This window comes from Ceratotherium simum, chromosome 8 (genome assembly GCF_057802395.1).
Source record: "Ceratotherium simum simum isolate JZ-2026a chromosome 8, ASM5780239v1, whole genome shotgun sequence".
Lineage (NCBI taxonomy): Eukaryota > Metazoa > Chordata > Mammalia > Perissodactyla > Rhinocerotidae > Ceratotherium > Ceratotherium simum.
In genome coordinates this window covers 17,578,567-17,593,483 of record NC_141907.1, presented here as the reverse complement: position 1 = coordinate 17,593,483, position 14,917 = coordinate 17,578,567, and the positions used below count along the sequence as shown (strand labels likewise).

Sequence of the window (14,917 nt, the reverse complement as noted above, 5' to 3'; positions counted from 1 at the left end):
AATCCTGTTATTTTTACATTATGCCATAATTTTTATCAAAGGATACTTCTAGAGTTATGTGAAATATGCTTCTACATTTGCTCTAAAAAATGCTGTCTGTAATATTTTGTTAAAGTTTGCGGAATCTCCTTAGTAAAGCAACGCAAGAGAATAACTTTTTTAGACTTTAGGTTCAAGGAGACAAACAAAAAGGAAAACATATAAACATATTTCCCTTTGAGGAGTTGACATGTGGCCTCCATTTTGATCATAAGAGTTATGAAAATTGTACATTTTTTTCTGCCTTAAAACTCAGTCTCAGAAGGAGAACAGACAACTTGACGTAGGAAAGCCAGGGCAGCCCGCTTGTGTTTATCCTTGAAGGACTATGCCCTTACCTATTGATTCATAATAATCAAACTACCATTCATGTCCCCTGAATCAAGTATATAGTCTAGCGATGATTATAGTCTAAAATTACAAGTTTTATAGGCAAATCTTCCCCTGGTTTGGGCATTTGAAGTAAAATTTCAACTTTTATTAATTGATATATGTCTTAGTCCATTCAAGCTGCTATACAAAATACCATAGACTGGGTTGCTTATAAACCACAAACATTTATGTCTCATGGTTCTGGAGGCTGGGAAGTCCAGGATCAAGGCCTTGCAGATTCAGTGTCTGGTGAGGGCCCCCTTTCTGGTTCATAGATGACCATCTTCCCACTGTGCCTCATGTGGTGGAAGGGGCAAGGGATCTTTCTGGGGTCTGTTTTATAAGGACACTAATCCCATTCATGAAGGCTCTGCCCTTGTGACCTAGTTACCTCCTAAAGGCCCACCTGCTATACCATCACATTGGGGGTTAGGATTCCACCATGTGAATTTTGAAGGGACTGAAACATTCAGTCTATAGCACTGTATGAAAGAAGAAAATGATAAATCATAAACTTATGATAACACTTAAGAAGTAAAGAACTGAAATGTTAAAAAAATATATAAGCAAAGAGAGTCCTATGTTTGTAATGGGCTTATTAAGAGAGCTGAGTGACAGAGTATCTATTTCCTTGCCTATAAATGATCAGTCATTTTCTAGGGGCAGAGTTCATAGTATGAACCTTAACATATGTAAGGTTGTGAGCGTCTTGTACGTGTCAATGTGATCAGACACGACAGAAATTTCAGGCCCATCATTGGTGTGTTTGGTGATGTAGCTCATCCACCATTGTATCCTACTGTAGAAATTATACAGTATCTCCATAAGTCCTATTACATCTAGTGTAAAAATTTCCCATTTTAATTCCATTTCCTCAAAATGGTATGCTTTGTGGAGTACGAGGGTACTTTAGTGATTGTTGTATATTATGATAGTGATTAATTGATTATTGATTACTGTTATTGAGCTGGACGAGATATTATCCAAGTGTTTCTGAGAAATATAAATTCATGATGAGTTAGAGACTGAAGACATCTTTGAAATCATTAGCTTGAGTTTCGTCATTTTGTATCAGAAGAAAAGGAGACTCAGGAAGGGATAAATTATCATGTCACTATGTTGCTAGAGCCTCACTTTGTGACTTTTTGTTTACTACACTTTCTACTTCACCACGCTATAAATGCAGGCACACCCCATACAACAAGATGTATGTTAAAGCAAATTCTGGTATGAGGTGATTGGCAACTGGCCAATTTGTTGTCTGCCTGGTGCTGCTTCTCATTTCATGAACTTCATAATAGTAGAACCCTGCATTTCTTTGTGGTTGAATTTTATGGTAAATTTTTAGTGGATATAAAATATGATTTTTATTTTATGTTGATATTGGACGGAGTTTATGAGCATGACTATGGACATGCTGTGGAATTGAGCTAGCCCATTAATAATATGAGATTCCTTATAATGTCCTCAAAATATTTTGCCCATCAGTGTCATAATTCATGTAGGTGCCGAAAAGACAAAAGGTGTAATAATGACTTAAAGATTAACTTTCCTTCTCATACCAGGTAACTCCATGAGCTTCCATAGGAAAAATGTCTAGATAAAATCTCCTTGTATAGAAAAAATGTGAACGCTATTCTTCAAAGTAAAGTAATGACTAATTTCAAGAGCAGGGAAATAATTCCTAAGCATAAAACCACAGGGATAAAAACAAGAAGAGAAGACTGATATATTTGACTAAAACAAAATTTAAAATGTCTACATATTTAAAAAATACCATGGATAAAATGAAATAATATATGACAGGGAAAAACGTTTACAACATACAAGAAAAGGTGTTAATTTAGTTGATTTCCTTTTTATTATGATACAGACACCAAAATAGAAAACCTGGCTTAGAAGCCTAAGGCATTTTAGAAATGCAGAAATAGAAATGGCCAGTAGACATATGTAAAGAAAGTATTCACTGCTAATTAAATAAATATAAATAATAATAGCACCCCATTTTTCTTCATGTAGCTTTTTTTTTTTTTTTTTGGTGAGGAAGATTAGCCCTGAGCTAACAAGACTAGTCCTGAGCTAAGATCTGTTGCCACTCCACTTCTTTTTACTGAGGAAGATTGGCCCTGGGCTAACATCCATGCCCATCTGCCTCTACTTTATATGGGACACTGCCACAGCATGGCTTGATAAGCAGTGCGTATGTCCACACCCGGGATCTGAACCTGAGAACCCCAGGCTGCTGAAGTGGAGCAAACGAACTTAACCACTATGCCACTAGGCTGGCACCTCATGTAGCTTTTTAAAGTATATAAAAGAGAGTGTTGATGAGAATGTGGAGAGAGTAGCACTTTTATAGGAGTGTGAATTGGTATAGACTTCTGGAGGTGAACTTGGCCATGTATGTTAAAAGCCTTCGCATTTTGGTATCCTTTGATACTAAGGAGCTATATTTCTAGTACTCTTTCATATAAAAATCAGAGTCCAAACTTTTTAAAACCAGGATATTGCTATACCCCCAAAAAATAACATAAAGAAAATGAAAGCAACCCGAATGTTCAAAAATAAAATGATATATGATTAAATGTAATGTGGTCACTAAAAGAATATCAAACTACATAAAATTTGACAATATGTTTTAAACAAAAAACATCAGATTACAAGGTTGTACGTTTTTGAAAGCTGTATACCAGAAATTATCTCTGGGAAGTGGGAATGCAGGAATTATTATTTCCTTATTTGAGTTTTTCTATATTTTAATGACTATGTACATTTTATAATGAGAAAGTGTTACTTAATCATTTCAAATATGCAATAAACTTTCCAAAAACTGTGGAAATCCAGGAGTATAAAATAAACCAAGGAAAAGAGTAGATGTGTATCGATTTCTCACTTGTAAAAGCAAATTTCGGGGGGCCGGCCCCGTGGCTTAGCGGTTAAGTGCGCGCGCTCCGCTGCTGGCGGCCCGGGTTCCGATCCTGGGCGCGCACGGCCGCACCGCTTCTCTGGCCATGCTGAGGCCACGTCCCACATACAGCAACTAGAAGGATGTGCAGCTATGACATACAACTATCTACAGGGGCTGTGGGGGGAAAAAATAAATAAATAAAATCTTTAAAAAAAAAAAAAAAGTAAATTTCAGTGGTTACCAGTAGGTGGCAGTAGCAAATAAGCAGTGTTTTAGGAATGAGGGCACGACATGGGAGAGAAGTGTTTCTCCTTTTTAGTTTATAATCATTTGTGTACTTAGATCAGAATTTATCTTTAAATATAAATGTACTCAGAGATCAAAAGAGTCAAAACACTCTTGGAGGAATTTCTAGTACTGTTCTGAGGGAGAGCAGAATCTATACTTTACGTGCTTACAGGCTTATTTTATTATACTCCATTTCTAATTCAGTCCATGGGTATGTGCACATTGAAGAGGGCACCCAAAGGTTTCTTGCTCAGAGTTTTGTAGGCAGTGGTTGGTGTGTAACTGAGATTGATTTCCTTTATGATGTCACGTCTCTCCATTTCCCTTCAAGGAACAGTGTGTGTAACAAGAGCAAATTCTTGGAAGTTATGTCTTTTCCAGTGATTACTTTTGATTTCTTTGACCTGAACCGAGAGCTCCAAAAATACTAAAATAGGTAAGTCCGCGATAAATTCACTTGCTTTGTACTTACAAGTTGGTATTTTCTTTCATTAAATTATGAATATATTTCAAATCAATTTTTGAATCAAATTTTGTGTTTATTCTGCTCCCACTGTATACATTTTCTCTATGGCAGCGGAAAAACAATGATGGATGTTTCATATATGTCAGGATATATCATTTTATCTTGTAAGTTTGCTCTCATTCCAGACTTGTGCAAGTTTCCAATAACTGTATTTTGAAATAAAAAATAAGCTGAGACTGAGAGGGCTCATGAAACTCGGGGTCACAGGACTTATAAGGATTGCAAAGTGGGAAATAAAGCCAGCTGCAGTTACGACTATCTTCTGAGCCATCAGCCTCTCTTTCCTGAACCTCTGCTTCTGCTTCCTGACCCCATCTCCTTGATTTCTCTCTCGCACCACCTCCCCACCCCGAATGGCCTCTTCACTCTTTCATAAAGCACATTGCTTTCTAGAGCGGTGACACTTGAAGTCTTCTCTCTGGTCCTCTTCCTCACCTCTTCTTAGGTGTCACTCTTCGTGTGGAGAGAGATTCCCTACTTGCTTCCCTGTGCTCTCTATCCATTTACTCGGCTTTGTTTTTCTTTGTTGCAGTGATCACTGCCTGACACTTGATCCAAACTACCTTGTTTCATTGCGTATTTTCCATCTCCCTCTCCTATACAAGAATGCACTCCCCCAAAGGGCAGGGTCTTTGTTTTGATCACCGCTCTATCTCAATACCTGGAATAATGCCCAGAAGGTAGTAGATGCTCCTTGAATTTTTAATTATATAAGTGAATGAATGAATAAATCAGATCTGCACTTTCTGGCCCCCAGTCCGTTCTTCCACAGGTCTGTTTAACAAGGGTTGGAGTAGGATCCTTGTCGAGGGATACCAGACTCGGGAATGGTACATTAGGTGGTGCCCCTTGCCAGCTCTTTGCTGCAGGGCAAGTCAGGGAGCCTTACTCTCTCTCCTCGTTCTTCTTAAAAGATGAGATCAGAATAATCTTTACTTTATCTACCTTATTAAGTTGTAGGAAGATCAAAAAGGAAAAGATTTTCATAAAATCTTGCTAAACTATGAGAAAGAAAGCAAAGCAGTAATTGTTATTTGAGAATTTTAGGTTCGCCAATTGGGCTTTAGACTAGCAGTGATGACGGTAAAGGAAAACCTGGGGATGTTTATTTTCAGGCAGTGGGGAGGCCAAAGGGAGGAATAGGAAGCCCAGGATTTTGAAGAGAAATGAACTTGCATGTAAGTCAGTCCCTGCTCGGCCTCTTGCCTAGGTCACTTTTGGGCAAATTATTCAAACTCTCTGGGTCTCAGTTTTCTTTGTGTAAAATGATGTAACTGAAACTGCCTTGAGGGGTATTATGGAGACATTAAGTGGGACGCACATGAAGCACAGTGCTTTATTATTGCGAGCGGAGTGGCCTGGAATAAACCTTGCAGAACCCAATGATCACATTTTCTCATTAAAAAAAAAAATGTATTGTTCAGGCCCGCGCCTGCCCCATTAGCAGGAAGACGCCTGAGGTTTCCTGTCCTTCCGCTTCCTCTTCTGGTTCCTGGAATCCTCACCCACAGAGGGTTAGTCCCATGTGAAAGCCAAGTGGAAAGAGAACTACAATCCTAGTCCACCGCTGCTATTACATGTTATTGCCACATGGTGGCGCTGTTTCAGATGGCTCCTTTATAGTCCAACAGCCACTTGTGTACTTTGTGCTTGTTCTATCCAGCTCCCTGCAGTTACATCAGCATAGTGCTTGGGCTCTGGGGTGCCAGCTCTCTGTCCTCACAAGCACGGTGCTCAGGTCTCCAGGTCCTGAGGGACTTCCAGTGTCAACTACATGCTGTGCTGAAGAAGGAACCCTCCTCCATGACCCCTGCGGCCATGTCTGAGCTCGGCTCACTGTCTTGAGTCCCCGTCCTTGCTGGGGAGTAATTCCTCTCTGTCAACTAGTACCTCGCTCAAGAATTGCCCATCTTCTCCACAGGGACCAACTCTGCGTATCAAGGGATGAAATAGTTTCTCTAAGCAACACAAACGTGCGCATGCACACCTAGAGTCACACACACTCACAAGTCATTTATTATTGCCTTCTTCCAGAACAGTGGGCATTCATTTGCATAATTAATAAGGCCACTCAAGTGACCTTATAAGACAAAAAAGATTAGACTCTTTTGATAGTAAAACAACAACATGCCCTATCTTAAATTCCTATTAATATTGTTGTTATTTGATTGTCATAGTGATGGCATATATTCACTGATAGTAGCACAACTTAATTTTGAGAAGAAACACCGGGCTCTGTCACAAGTAGGCACAGCTGCTGTATGGATCTCATAGAGTCACTGCTTCAATGCAAAGCTTTTAATAAGAGCAGCACAGGGGTTATGAATTGAACCGCCCGGGCAGACGTCTTCCCCAGACTCTCACTAATGCCTCTCGTCAATGCCTCTGCTCTCCACATTTTCCCTTCCGGCTAAGCTGGGGGGTTAGAGGAGGGCTGGGCTATGACCAGAGCTAAGAAGCACAAGGTGCAGCAGAAAAGGGCAAAAGGGGATAGTGCAGCAGGTCTCTTAGTCTCCCTCTCATCTGAGCCTTTGGTGGAAAGGGCAGCAGAGGTTTCCAAGGCTCCCATATGGCCCAGTCCATTCAGGGGTGTGGATCTTAGCTGGTTTTAAAGAGCAAATTCACCATCTTTTAGTGTTTTCTGGGAGCCAAGGCATTAACTGGCAGTAGTTTATATATTCAGGGTTCTGATCCTGGCCAGATATAATTAATCATCACCAACTGTGGGTACAAATGTGACACACTTTATTTCATTTTTATAGAAATAAATCACTGAAAACAAATGCCTTAGTGTCATGATATAGCCCAGGGCTCTTACTTTTTCCACTTTCTCTCCGAATCAGACTAGCTCGTTTATGAACTTTGTCATTGAACTTCCCTTATTCCTCTTCTAAGTTGCAAACTTAGCACATTAATTGGCACTCACTCGGGTATTGCCTCCTTTAGTATCTTTGCCTTTTCTCTTCTCTTGAACTTCAAAGTTAGTCTCCTAGGCTGGTTTTATAGCCATGTTCCTAGAATTGCCCATCTACACCCTCTCTATTCTCCACACAATTGTCTGAAACAGTTTACTTGTTATCTCCAGCCATTATGGAAAAAGCCTGCTTATCATACTTATATGATTTCTATTTCTGCAAGTCTGTGAAATTTCTATAATAAATTGAATCTCTTCTTACTGTTTTCCCCCACTCTCCTGGCTTTACCTACAGAACCATACTGTTCATTACTAAAATGTATAATCACATTTAGACCAAATGATCTAATTGCATAAATTTTCTCCTGATCCAGAGTTCCTGGCACTCGAGCCATTTCCTAGCAAACCTATTATAACTCACAGGCTGCTTCCAAATTCTGTGTGTTGGCTCAAGTCCCCTTTTCCATAAAAAGAGAACTTGAGAATTTTTACAATTTGAGATAAATCAGGGATTGTTTTTCTTCCTTTTGCCACCTTCATTTTTCAATGAAAAGAAGGATGTGTGCACCAAAGCTGAAATGAAAAATTTAGCATCTACTGTAGAAAAAGCACTCGACTTATGTTATTTAACCCTCAGAATAAGTAACTGTGCAAGTTTAGTTTTCATTATTCCCTTTTGCTGAGAAAATTGAAATTCAGAGAAGAGTAATAACTTGCTTGAGATTAATCAGCTCAGAGAACAGACCTTAGCCTTTCTATACCTACCACTGCCAACTAATGCTCTGGCTTCCAGAAGACTCTCAAAAAGTGGTGAATTTACTCCTTAAGACTAGCTAAGACTTTTATTCCATACTCATGAATGGGCTGTTGTTTTTAGTAGCCAACGGAATATGTTCAATGGCTGGAGTTCAAAATTTAAACCAGTTTTTTTTTTTTTTAATTCAGTAAAAGAAAAAGAAAAGAATTATAACCCTTCTTTGTGGGAAGAGAGCAAAGCCAAGTGTATTTTTTAGTTACAACCAGGCTGACCTAGCAGTTCATTTGTCTCTATGTGGGGCCCTAATCACCAGCACCTTGTGTGTAATAAGCACCGGATGGCATGTGCCATTGTGTTAGAGAACAGCACAGCCATGGGCTTTGTTTATTGTGATGCATAGTCAACAACGATAGTTAAAATGATAATGGCAATAGACAGATAATTTGGGCAATGTTCTTCTCATTTCATTTGTGTGAACTCAACCATGATTCAGGAATTGTTATTCAGTGGACCTGCGCTTATTGTTAGGGATGCATTCCTGAGTGTCCTGACAAGGAAGAGAATTAGATCAATGGTGCATCCGTCCATTCCTTCTAGAAGCAATTATTAGGCGTTCATCGTGTACCAAGGACTGTCCTAGACACGAAGACTTATACCCAGTCTATCATTCAGGGATGATAGACTTTGAAGGTCGGAGCACTTCTCAAATCATCACATGAATCCTCCCCTTCCAATTCCATTTCTTTCTACACGCCCGCCCAAACTTCTGCGGTCCCTCTCCCTATCTTACTCTTATAAAGACTTTGTGAGCATTCATTCAAAGAAAGAAGAACCATGACTGGGAGAGAGTTTTGATTAGTAGTGAAAGAATCTCATTGCCCTAGCCCACTAATAACATTGATAAAATGTTTAAGTGTTGGCCAGTGGAAGCCATCTTTATTTATAGTAAACTATTTATTATGGTAGGCTTTAACACTTCAGAATAAAATAAAATAGTGGTGTCTTTTCTTGTTTCTTTTGTGTTTGTGGCTGAAGAACAGTAAGTATACTTGGCTTTGCCCTGAGACTCATCTAACCAAGGGCAGCCAGTTCTGTTCAAAATTAATTTTCGGTAGTATTCTATAAGTTGAGGCCAGCCCAGATTTACTGAGTCTGGTACTGTACTAGGCACTGGATGAGACATAAGACAAGGAAGACAGTGCATATAAAGTGGATAACTAATTGTAAAGGCTTTGTTGTAATATAAAATATAAATATATATAATACAAATATAAATACTTTATTATTTAGATAAATAAAGTGCTGCTTACTGAACAAATGGATGAGAGTTTGAGGAAACACAAAGCACATGCCCATAGGGAAAAGTTTATAAGAAAAGTTAACAATTTCTGATCTTCTCTGCTTCCCTCTAATGTGTTGCTTTCCAATAAGCTACAATTGTAATGGCTGTACAACGTTCAACTGCGCGAATATATCATTTTCCTTTGCTATTGGCTTATAGGTTGAATCCTATTTTGAAGAGTTACATAAAATGAATCTTTTTCTCCTCCAAACTTCAGATTTTTTCCATTTATTCACTGAACAAGCCTCAGATGGGCATTTAAGAAAAAGTACATAAAGAAAACTGTGTATGACAGCCTAATAACTGCTGTGCTCCAATATGGAAGTTATGCTGTTAAAAGTTATAGGGTGCTCTTCACAATTAAAATAATTAAGACCTGTGCCTCTTCGTTCTCTTTTTCATTTTGTCATGCTGCTGGCAGATCACGTATTTATTAATAAAGTCAATCTCCAAAAGCCTATCATTTTCCTATTTATTAACAAATTTAGAATATTACTTTAATAAAGACAAGTATTTAAGCTTGGATTTAAACCAATTTTCCCATTGTTAACAATTTTTAGCATAGTGTGTGGGTGTGGTTTGAGTGTTTTCACCCATTTTAATGGCACAATTGCTACCAGAATTTTTCTTTTGCTGCCCTGCTTTATGATGAGTGTCAGCAGGGCACTAAACGATCATTCACTGAACCACTAGATTCTAGTCACTGACTGGTTAAGTTTGGGCTGCGCAAGTGAAATATTAAGAAAGAAGCTTGGGGTGGGGGAGAAAGTGAGCGAAATTTTCAGCAAGAAAAACCATGAGTAATAGAGATGTGGAGCAAGGTTATGGGTGAGAACATCATTCATATTTACATTCAACATTGCTGCTAGTAGGCTGCTGTTCTTGGGTCTGAGTGCTGCTGAATAGATTAGTTTAAGGCGTGTCATCCTTTCTTTTTCAGGTTAACTGTAACAGGATGTTTACATCAGTGAAAATAGTTAGAAAGGAGAGCAAAGCAATCAAGAGTGGAAAACCTGAGGAGCGGTATATTAAACTCCAGCAGAGATGAAGGATGAGGACTTTAACTTATGTTGTGATTCCATTCCTCCTGGATCCACAGTCCTGTTAGGCATTTAATAGGAGGTCATAAGGAGGGGTGGCAGGAGCATGGATGTGAAGATTCTGGAAACTTAGGTTTTCATTCCAGGTTTACTGCTGTGTGACCTCAGGAAAGTAAGTTCACCTCTGAGGACTTCAGAGTCCACAGAAGTCAACTCTGATGTGAGAGGCTGAGCCCAGATCAGGCTGGTCAACAGGTCTCCTCTTCTACAGCTTGTTTGCTTAGGACTGACTTTTTAGAACTAGGTGTGAAAGCCATATTCAGAGTCGGCTCAGGGAGAAAAGTGTCCTGATCAATTACTAATGTCTGTGAAAAGTGGTATCATTACTCTCCTTGGACAAAACCATCGCAGACGGTCTTCTATTAAATATTCTATAATTCTTTGACTGCAGAAGATTTGTGTGTCCTGCTAATATAAAACTAAGAAGATTCAGTTGAATGCTTTCATTTTTTAAAAATTGGTAATTGCTTGTGTGATTTGTAAATGACACATAAAATACAGCCAGTGTTGTTGAAGAGCTGTGTGGTGATTAGAGGACTCAATCTTGGGGAAATGTGTAAATCCATCAAAAAGGGAAAATTATCCAAAGCAAACGTTCTTACCACGTCATTGTGTGGAGAAATTTAATTAATATTTTTAAATCTCCAGAAATAAGATGGAAGAACGGTGCAAGTGATTGTTCTTAGTGTTAGAGAAATTTTGCATGGGACAACTTGGTCCATCATATTTTCTAAGTCAGCTGTCCTTTCTTTCACAGTTGTCTATGAGCATACGATTCTTCTATTATAACATGTCAAAACCGTGAGTGATACTGTTAACAAGCCCTTATTGAGTTTTACTCTGCCAGGACACATTCAAAGTGCTTTATGCAACTCAGTTAATTTCTCACACAAGCCTAATTAGTGGGTATTATTATTATCATCCTCATCCTACAAATTAGGAAACTGAGGCACAGAGAAGTTACACAACTTACCCAAGGTCATGTTGCTCGTAGGTGGCAGAGCTCTTAACCAGGACATTCCCTTACTGCTGATAGTGACAATAATTGCCATTTTGAGGGTCTCCTCTGCACCAGGCACTTTCCCAAAAGCATTTCATAAATGATCTTGTTTCAGGTCTATTTTACAGATGAGGTAACTGAGGCTCAGGTTGTTTAAATAACGAGTCCACTGTCACCCAGCTAATAAGTCTCAGAGCTGGGAGCCTCTAATTCCAAAGACCATGAGGGGTTTACCACTTTCAAGGCTTCTCTTCTGTAGATTGTTATGCAACTGTGGATATTCCTTTTGTTAAAGCAGAGTCAACAAAGCACACATATTGAATCTGGATCCCATTTACTGTGGGTTTACAGAAGTGATAGACTGCAGAAAGTCTGAAAGTCCATCTTGCATAAGCATGTGCCCAAGTCCTGTACACATCTGCATGGTGTACAGCGGGCTAGTTGTCATCATTTGGGTCAAAGCTCCAACCTTACTTCCTCAGAGAGACTTTCTGTGATCACCCTATTTTTAAAGTACCTCCCAAACATACATTCTCCCACATAACCACACACACATCTGCAGTTACATTGTTCCTGTTACTTTATTTTATGGTCTTCAGAGCACTATTGAAATTATCATTATTAACATTATCCTATCTATTCTTTACCAGGAAATAGTTTCATGAGAGCAGAGATCTTGCTGGTTTTATTTACCATTGTATCCCCAGTACCTAGGATGGTATCTGGGACATGGTGCAACCTAAAATTTTTATTGAATGAATGAATTTTGCTTATTCTTCTTATTAAAAATATCAGTAGCAGCAAATTTTTATTAACCGGTTTTGTATGTGACTTGCATTGTGTTAAGTACACATTTTCTGAATTTATTTCTAATAGTAAAATTATGGAGTGGGTCCTATTAGCCTCATTTTGCAGGTGAGGAAAAAAGGCACACGGAGGTCAAATTACTTGCATAAAGACACACACGTGGTAGTTAAGAGCCAAAAGCCATCTCATAGAGACCATACCCAATATTGGCCTCACCTGTGACTACAAAAAGTCCTCAACGGTTTGATCTACTCTTTGGTTGATTTTCCCAAGAAGCCATTTATGTGCCTTCATTAATAATTTTGTAGACAAGATTTAAATTCAGCTAACATTTATTGAACATGGCGATAGATTGAGTGGTGAACGTTATGAGTCTCACTTTCTAAGGCAAAAAGGTGATATCGGTATTGCCGGCAACTGGTGAAGCCAGAATACAAACCCAGGACTTGATTGAAGTCTCCTGCTCATTCTGTTATGAAGGAGCTGAGTCTCCTCTGCTAAAGAGAAATAGCATTACCAGCCATGTGTCTCCTCACCATAGTTTTCAAACTGTATTTTGAGAGGAAGAGTTATGTCATGGTAAATATTATGATTCCATTTTAAAGTACTCTCTTGAGGCAGATAACATTTGAATCTAGGTTTTTGAGAGTTATTTAGTCCAAATCCATACATGAGTTGATTTTCTTTTTTGGCAGAGGCTAACCTAAACAAAGAGGTGTCCTGGACGATTTTCTTTTAATTTCCTTTCTTTCAATGTGAGTTTTACATTTGCATTTCAATATCCCTAAATGGCAAGTGAAAAATTTCTAGAGCTCTCATTGATTTGCTTTCAGGACAAAGAATAATTTCAGAAGTAATTCAAAAATACCAAAGCAGATTTGTGCCCCTCTTAAAGTGGTCAGATAGTTACTAAACTAATAAACATGCATTTGGACTTCTTCCATACAAGAGAGAAAAGCTGCAATTGAAAGATATTCCTTATAATACTTAACTGTTTTAAACACATCCTACTTAGGAACATTAAACAGCAACAAACAAACAAACAAACAAAACTAAAACCAACCATCCAGAGATTCCAAACTGACCAAATAGAAGAAGGAGAAATGTTTCTGCATTTATATGGGAACTGGGAAAGAAATGGAGAAATAAATATTCATGTTTTAGCTACAATATGTCAGTAGATATTCCTTTAATGTAGATTAGAATTTTTAGGTTGTCAAGCAAATATTCTGATTCTAAAAAGGGAGATAGGCCCATAAAATTAAAAATGTGTTGCATTCCCTAGGCTGTTTTAGAAGTGATAGAGCCAGTTATAGCTTCTAAGACAATCTAAGGAAAAAATGCAATTTATTGTATCAATTCAACCATAACATAACAAAAGATCATTACTACGTCCCATCAGCCACTGTAGAAATTGTGAGAAGCTAAATTTCTAAGACCACATCAAGGCTAGAACATTAGTAAATTTTTTTTCTGAGAACTGTATTAATACAAATTCAAATGCCAAGTTTTTGTTGAATATGTACCAATTTTACCAATACTTTTATGAAAGACCTTTTACTAATCCCCAATTTTTTCAACCAGGTATTTGACCAGCATGTGATTAGGTGACTTTCCTGAGAATGCTTGGGAAGGTCATTAGTTATGTCTAAATAAATATTTGGATGCTGCTACACCTCCTTCCCCTGCCTGGTCAATTGATGAGCCTGATCAGCAGCGAGTAAACTGAAATTCGGAGCATCTTCCTTGAGATTAGAGACCATTGCTTGTGATTGTCCCCAGCCTTTTGTCCTTCAGTTTCAGGTGCTCTGGAGAAAGGCTGTCTGTTCCTTTGAGATGTTCAGCACTGCTCCTCTCTGCTATTTTTATGTGATATTATTAATAGATGAATAACTGAAACCAAATTTTATTTCAGTGTATATGCTTGGGATTTATTAGAGTAGCATAACTGGAGTCATTTGTTCTATTTAAATTTGAGCCAGAAACTTTATATTCATGGCCTCATTTCCTTCTTCCAACAACCTGTGTGAGGGGGTCAGGTGGGCATCATCCCCATTTTTTAGATATGAAAACTGAGATGGAGAAAGTGACCAGATAATTAGTGGCAGAGACAGGATTAACATCCATGCTTGACTCTGAGAGCTTTCATTCTTTCCGTTCTCCCTCAAGAGCACTGATTTTTATGTTAATTCTGTACAAGATGATACTGTCTTGTTTAATTCAGAAGTTTTTCAGGATTGCTTTTGCCGTCTTATTGTTTCCTTTCCCTACATATTGTTTAGTGACCTTTCTTTTCTTTAATGTCTTCATCCCATCCTAGGAAGCTGAGGGCATAGGGAAGCTTCAATTTTTAGGCATGTTAATTAAGCAAATGGTTATGTGAAGTGGGACAATTTAGAACAATGATCAAGAAGACAAATCTTCTGTAAAGACCTGGTCTGAGCCCTGGATTCACTATTTATCAGTTGGGTGATGTTGGGCAAATTTCGTATCCTCCATGTGTGTTGGTTTCCCCATCTGCATAACTGGAATAATGGTCATACCTGATGCTCATGGTTATTCATGTATTCATCCATTCAACAAATATTTATTGAACTCTTATAATGTGTCAGATACTCAGTAGTGAATTAACTAAGTGGCCTGCCCTAAAACAGTTTATGTTCTAGCAAGGACAGATAGGTAATTAATAAATAAACTTAGGTAGTGGTAAGGGCTCTATAGAAAGATAAAGCAGGATAAGAGTGAAAGAGAGTCGTGGAGGAGTGGAAGGATGAAGAGGCAGGGAGGGATATTTTTTTATAAGGCGACTAGTTATCAAGTTATAATGAAGCTTCCATTATAAAGTGGCAGATGAGTAGAGACCT

The 14,917-nt window shown here is 38.3% G+C and overlaps 1 long non-coding RNA gene across 2 annotated transcripts in view; it reads left to right on the top strand.

Annotated features, from left to right (window-relative positions):
• Positions 1-14,917, top strand: part of LOC147916407 (uncharacterized) — a 117,084-nt gene that overhangs the window by 55,120 nt on the left and 47,047 nt on the right. For both annotated transcript variants that reach the window (XR_015552889.1, XR_015552888.1), the window contains exon 2: positions 3,939-4,043. This is a non-coding gene — a long non-coding RNA (uncharacterized LOC147916407). The remainder of the gene's footprint in view (positions 1-3,938; positions 4,044-14,917) is intronic.